We start from the raw sequence: 7,377 nt of genomic DNA, 5'->3' as shown, positions 1-7,377 counted from the left end.
GACAAACCACTTTCCACCTGTCCTCCCAGAGTCTTTGGAGGCTCCACGGTGCCAACTACAGTTAACTGTGAGGACCCATGAGTAATTCTTTGTTCAATCCCTTAATAGATCATTAAGGTATTAGCTTGTTTGTATGCCTGTTTGCTCTGTCTTCAGGGTACTTTAGAGCAGGATTTTAATTACCATGTCCTTCTCCACCACATTGAGATTTTACATGACTGAAAAAGTCCTCAAAGGCCTTCAAAGGGTAATACTCCCCCTTTTGCACTCACACCTTTTAACAAACCTTTTGATCCATCCTCAGCTGGAAAGACTGCATTATATATATATTATATATATATTATATTATATATATATGACAAAATCCACTTAGCTTCAAGGTACTGGGAGAACAAGACCCCCACAGCTGAGAACCACTGGTACCTTAAAGAGGTAAGAGCAAAACCACTGTCAGAACAGACTCCTGTTGTTACGTTCTGCAGAGGGGTTATGAGACCAGCCACACCTACACTTCTGCTTTGTTTCCTGACACAGGCTTTGGTTTACTGAGCATCTGTTCTGATAACAAGGGACTCCCTTTACATCATGTAATAACCTGGAAAGTGTCAGGATAATTCAACACATTCTTCATAATTTTCTCCTGACCCCTCAGCTGGCAGGGTCTGCTGGGACGGTGCTTTCATGCCTTGAGTTCTCTGAACAGACCCTGGAAGGGAGGGGCTTAGTTGTGTTTTCCCTCCTACGGCGGGTTAGATGTCCTTGTTAATTTAATCAGTGCTACACAGCAGTCTCTGGAGCATTCGTGTGAATTTACTATCAGTGTAATTCCAAGAAGGACGTGGCACTGGTTTTTGACTAGCCATAAAAATCCTACACTTGATTTTCAGTGACTGGCATCCTGCTGCGTGAAGCAACAGAGCACTGCCCCAAATCCCACAGGACACTCTGGCAACACATCCTCTGCCTCCAGTAGTCAGGTCCTCAGACCAAAGCTTTCCAAGACATTTTTTTCTGGCACTGCTTTTGCAGCCATGGCTCAGTACTGAGCCATTTCACTACTGGACTGCACTCCAGTGACTGAACCCCTGCTACCTGCCTTGCTGGCATCAGAGCAAAGCCAATGTGGAGATACACATCATGAAGAGTCAGATTTGTTCCTGTGCTAATGAAGATGTCCTAGGGACGGAGTTACCAGAGAGATACTTTTCTCCCTGTGCAATGGAATTATTTTCTGACAGGATGGATGCAGTGAGCTTTTAGACTGCATCTTGCTCTCTGTAAATTATCATTGATACAGTTTGCTTCTCTACTTAACCCTCAAAAGCTGAACCTTGAAGATCACTGCTATCCCCAGGATTTTCTCAGTAATTCAGGCTGAAAGATCTATTGTTCACTTAGCAATAAGGCAGGAATTTATGCCACCTGAGATAAATGTGCCTGTTTTTGCTCAGGAATAAGGCCTCATCTAACTTTGCCTAGTTAATGGTTACCCTTCAATTCACAGAATCACAACATCATCACAGTTGGAAAAGACCTGAAAGATCACCAAGTCCAACCATCAACCCAGAAAAAGACACCATGCCTACTAGAGCATGTCCTGAAGTGCCACATCTACATGGGTGTCGAATACCTCCAGGGAAGGTGACTCCACCACCTCCCTGAACAGCCTGTTCCAGCACCTGACCACTCTCTCAGTAAATAAATTCTTCTTAATACTAGTCTAAACCTCTCCTGGAGCAACTTCAGCCATTTACCTTAGACCTATTGTTATTTACTTGAGACAGGAAGCCACCACCCACATCCCTACAACCTTCTTTCAGGTAATTGTAGGAAGCGATAAAGTAGCCTCCTCTTCTCCAAACTGAAGAATCCTGATTCCCTCCATTGCTCTTCACAGACTTGTTCTTGAGACCCTTCATCAGCTCAGTTGCCCTCCCTTGGACATGCTCCAGCAGCTCAATGTCTTTCCTGTAGTGAGGGGCCCAGAACTGAGCACAGCACTCGAGGTGCAGCCTCACCAGTGCCAAGTACAGGTGCATGATCACTTCCCTTCTGCTGGCCACACTATTCCTAATACAAACCAGGGTGCTGCTGGCTTTCTTGGCTACCTGGCCATAGTGGTGGCTTATATACAGACAGATGTTGGCCAACACCCCCAAGTCCTTTTCCTCTGAGCAGCGTTCCAGCCACTCCTCCCCAAGCCTGTAGTGCTGCATGGGGTTGTTGTGCCCAAAATGCAGAACCCAGCACTTGGCTTTATTAAATCTCCTACAGTTGGTCTCAACCAAGTTAATGGTTGAGGGACCCAACCTGTCCAGGTACCTTTGCAGAGCCTTCCTAACATCAAGCAGAACAACACTCCCACCCACCTTGGTCTCATCTACAAACTTACTGAGGAAGTACTCAATCCCCTCATCTAAATCATTGATAAAGATACTGAACAAACAAGACTAGGCCCACCACTGAGCCCTGGAGACACCACTGGTGTCTGGCCACCAATTTGATATGACCCTATTCACTACAAGTCTCTGGGCCCTGTCATGTAGCCAGTTTTTAACCTCACTTCCCTATGCCATGAGTCTCCAGCTTCTCTAGAAGAATGCTGGGGAAGACAGTGTCAAAGGCTTTGCTAAAGTTCAGGTAGACAACATCCACAGCCTCTCCCTCATTCACTAGGTGGGTCACCTGTTCACAGAAAGAGACCAGGCCAGTCAAGCAGGACCTGCCTTTCTTGAGCCCGTGCTGGTTGGGCCTGATCCCCTGGCTGTCCTGCACTTGCCATGTGAGTGCACTCAAGATGAACTACTCCATAATTTTTCCGTGTACTGAACTGCATCACCTTGACCTGCCACCAAGGGCCAATTGCCCTTGAGTGGTTCAAAATGACAGTAATGATGACTTGAGGATTTCTTGTCATAAAACAAAAATAACAAGCACCAATCCTTTGATTCTGGTGGTGGGCAGAGATGTGTTGGGCAGGCCCACGACCCTTACAGTTGGATGGGTTTCCTAACAGATCCCATAACCTGATCAGATGGGCCAAACAAGTTTGGGAGGCCACACAAGCCACTGCTATGCATAGAGCACAGAGCCCTCACTGAACAGCCATAATACCTGGACTACGATGAGCTTCATCTAGGATTTGTAGCTAGTACATCTCAAAGTGTGATAAATTAGATCAGTGTATCTTTACTTTTCCATGTATATTTTCTGTATAATGTACTCTTCTTCATGCCTGGACACCTGATGAGCAGCAGTTGCAGGGAAAGAACAGCTGCAGACAGCAGTCCACACAGAGGACTCTGCTGTTTCCCTCCACACACTGTAGTCACTTACCAAGAAAATGAAATAATAGTAATGAAAAAGCTTCCCAAAAATATGTGGCATTCAAGCCAAAATAACCTCCAGCTCTGAGCTAGAGAAGGACTGTGTCTATAAAAAGATATTACTGATTAACAGAAAGGAAATGTAATGGTTATTTTTAAAAGGACTTGGAATATAAAAGGTTTACATTTTACAGTAACAAAATCAAATTTGCTGGAAGCCCAGCTACAGACTCAGTTTCTCACACCATAAAGATAGGGCACAAAAAAGATGAACAATACACACACAGCACATGGGAAATTACTACCTCATCCCACTGCCTACTCTCCTCACTTCTGATTGTAGCTACCCCTGCCACAGTCCAGCAGCTCACCCCTGCAATGTCACATTCCATGCTCTTGTGGGCACCTGAAAGAATACACTGCTGGAGTGATTATGACCTGTCTAAAGCATGGAAACACACCTCTGCCACACAAACTTACTAACCCAGCTGAGTAACTCTGATTAAAAGCTGTGAAGACAGGCAAAATGGATTTTAACTTCTTTTAGCTGCTGGATTTCAAACCCAGACTACTCTACACAGTCTAACTTAAGCTGTTACCTTAAATTGAACTCCAAGTTATATTTATATGCTTTTTTCACCCAAGTCACCTTTTTGGGCAAATACCTCTCACAATGCTGATATAATCTGGGACACTTTTGGATACTCTGTAAATAGAAAAAAATGCTATTAAAGTAAAGGGCTATTCTCCTTACAGGGACCCAAACCCCAAACAAGCACTTCTCCTACATAAGCAAGAAATATGTAAAACTTTATCTTCTGAAAGATGAAGAGCAGAACTCTGGTTTAGCTGAGTCAGACACACCACAGCAGCTCCCCCCAGCTCCCAAAGCCACAACTAGACTTTTCTGTGTTTCCTCTATCCAGTTCCTCATAGTATTTGTTTTTTGTGCCCCTGTGCAGCTCTGTCCCTTACTTTCACCTGGAGAAAAGCTGAAATGCCCTTCTAAGAGAATTGTACATCTGTCACTATAGGAAACCTAGCAGAAGGGTGGGATAGAAATTGGGTGTCACCTGCAGGGTCCACATGGAGAAAACAGAGAGTGCGAGGGGACTGGATAAAAAATGGAGCATGCCAAGATCCTTATTTAAATGAAATCAACAGCTTGTGCACAAGGACAGTGTCAGTGTGGATAGTCTCTCTCTGAAAAACAGACTGGTCTATATTGGGTTATTGTTTTTATTCCACTTACAGGAAAATGCAAAAAAATATTTCCACAAAATGGATAACTGGTATTGGGATCAGTTAACTCATCTGACACAAATATTTCTTTACAGCATCTAAAAATCATTTGAAGTTAATACTGCAAGAGAAGCAGTTGTGTTCAGTTAAGAAAACATATGTCTATGCAGGTAAAATAATTCTGAACATGGTGAGGGTAAATAATCATAGGGGTGTTCATGTTTCTGACCACTGCAAAAATAAACTTACAGGAAGAGAAGATAAACAAGACGTCTGAAATATTACATTAATTTGAGACTGTAGAGTGTCTGTTCTTGATGTGTTTTGAACTGGGAGTTCAAAGTCCTGAAAGAGGTCGTACAACCTCCTTCTGCCTCGGAGCCTCTGCTACAAAATGCAGATAATTTTTTATCTATCTCACAGCGGTCTTTTGGAGTGCCCAGATGCTGCTGTGACACTTGTGACAGGTGCCTCAGAGGCCCAGAGTATCTCACATTGCATTGTGTGAGCCTAAAGAGATGTTGTGTATATGTGGATTACACAAGGATTGTCTTATTGGGGCTAAAAGTGTTACATGCATCTTTCTGTTCCATGTACAACATGCAAATTGTATGTATGAAACATAGTCAAAGGGGAATAATTGGTATAGATCATTAAAATAGATAACAGGTTTTTGAAGTGACATTCCCCCAGAGAAAAGTGATAGATAATTATTTGCTCTGTTTGAGAGGCCTGACAGAGACAGCAAGCTAAGTGGAAAACCAGCATGAATGCCAAAAGAGGTCATTTGCCCAGGGTCTACAAGCCAATGTATTATACCTGGTTTAACTCTATGCAGCGAGAGGTGAGTGCCTGAGTGTAAAGTATTTTTATTACTGTTTCTATAATAGTTCTTTGTTTAGTGAAAGCCAGATGGCTAGCTGCTGATTTAGAGCATATTAATGCTCTCAGGCTTTGTTTCAAAAGTGTTATTGATGTGGGAGAACGGGAAAGGGAAAACTGGGTTGCGGGGACCTCTAATCAAATACAGTTGATGATGCAGAAGAGTCCTTTTCCTGGCATGATTTATGTCACCTGAGGAAGCAGCTTAATTATCTCAGCAGAATACTTCCAAGTTCCTGGTTAACATCAATAAATTACAAAACAGCTGTAACCTAAAACCCTGGTCTGGAGGTAATGAAATGTGAAAGGAAAAAATGGTGAGCAAGAGGTGTCAGAGGTGGCCCTTAGAGAGCCTCAGGCAGTGACCACCACTATGGAATGTCTGTGAAGGTCACACAACTGCTACAGCTCCTCTTTTCTTCAGGTTCATCAAGAGTATCTGAGGCTGGGACTTGGCAATGCGATCCTCTGTGTAAACATAGATCCTCCGTTTGTAATAAATGTGCATATTTTACACTACTGTGATAACTCAGCTGTCTACCAAACCATATGCTCTTGCGGAGGGAGTGAGATTCAAGCTACAAGCACAGACTGTACACACATACACACTGTGAGAGAAGGGGTAGATGTAGCACCCCCCTACAGGCAAATCTCAGGCAAAAGAGTTTCTTGCCTGAAACCTTTTATGATTTTGTGTATTGCATAAAATGGACAGGAACACTGAGGCCATCTTAAATTTCCTTTGGACTTCCCGGCATAGCTCCCAAGCAAAGAGAAGAAGAAAAGCCCCCAGGAAACTTCATCACCTGCTCTAAAAGTTCATCCATGACTTTTAGAAGAAGGAGAGGGGGAGCAAAGAGTGGGAACAGAAAACAGCGTGTGAAGGCAGCCTCTGGAGATGAGCTGAAAGATCCATGGGATGCATTCAGAACAGTCTTTCAAATAACACCGTAGTTTTCCCTACCCGTATATGTATTTTTTTAAGTTTAAAAATACTATGACTACTTCGTTTTTTTACATTCACCACAGCAGAGTTTTTGCAGGTAAGGCAAAAGAAGTGCTCCCTGTTTTATATATGGATCAGCAGCTCAGAAATAGAGGAAGTTGGGTTCCCCCCTCCTTTTTCTACGAAATGCACATGGCTAGTTTCCCTCAAAATATCTGCAAGCTCTGATTCATTTCCTGGGGGAGACATTTTCACCCAACATTACAGCCAGTCCGGCTATGGGTGACAGAAAAAGGCACCGATAATTGGCTGCCATAGGCGCAGCCGGCTTGAGCCCACCGCATCCACAGCCTAGCAGAAGGAGCAACACAGAGCAGAAGGCTGATGAAATGCCAGATGCCTAATTGTGCCGGGCTGAACAACACTTTGCATTTTTATTTCTTTACATTTTAACCCGACAGCCTCAGGAGCGTTCGGTAGATACCAGGCGAGCCACCAAAGCACATCAGCTCCAAAGGCGAGTCAAGTTTATCGCCCTAAAAATGTATGGAGGGAACCCACTTTTCCGTCCAGGCCCATCCCCTTCGAACTGGACAGTCCCGGCGCTGCTGTCGCCCGCGACCCACATCCCGGCTGTCCCGGAGGTGCCGTACCGCATCCCCACGGACCCGTCTGTCCCGGGGACCCCCGCCGGCAGTCCCGGGGTTCCTAAACGGGCAGGTCCACGGCGGCGCGGCCCCTACCTTGTCCGGCTTCAGCAGGTCCAAAATGTAGCCGAAGAGGCTGCCCTCCGCGGCCACCGCCATGGCCCCCGCCTGCAGTGGGAAGGCTGCTGCCCCGCCGCTCCCTCCTTCCCCCGCAGCCCCGGCCTCTCCCGGTGCTCTCCGGGGGGTGCCGATGCTCTGGGCTCGCCTCCGCCCCTCCTCTCGGAGGATGCTCAGGGGACTGTGGATGCCGGTGGAAACCTCCCACCCATCAGCA

At 45.3% G+C, this 7,377-nt stretch overlaps 1 long non-coding RNA gene across 1 annotated transcript; it reads left to right on the top strand.

Moving 5' to 3' along the window:
* The first annotated feature begins 356 nt into the window (after window positions 1-356).
* LOC139789935 (uncharacterized) lies at window positions 357-1,718 on the top strand. The gene is made up of 2 exons (XR_011723304.1): window positions 357-432; window positions 1,505-1,718. It is a non-coding gene; the product is annotated as an uncharacterized lncRNA (long non-coding RNA).
* The last annotated feature ends 5,659 nt before the right edge of the window (window positions 1,719-7,377 follow it).

The sequence above is a fragment of the Heliangelus exortis genome, chromosome Z (genome assembly GCF_036169615.1).
Source record: "Heliangelus exortis chromosome Z, bHelExo1.hap1, whole genome shotgun sequence".
Classification (NCBI taxonomy): domain Eukaryota; kingdom Metazoa; phylum Chordata; class Aves; order Apodiformes; family Trochilidae; genus Heliangelus; species Heliangelus exortis.
This window is presented reverse-complemented; position numbering and strand designations above follow the sequence as displayed.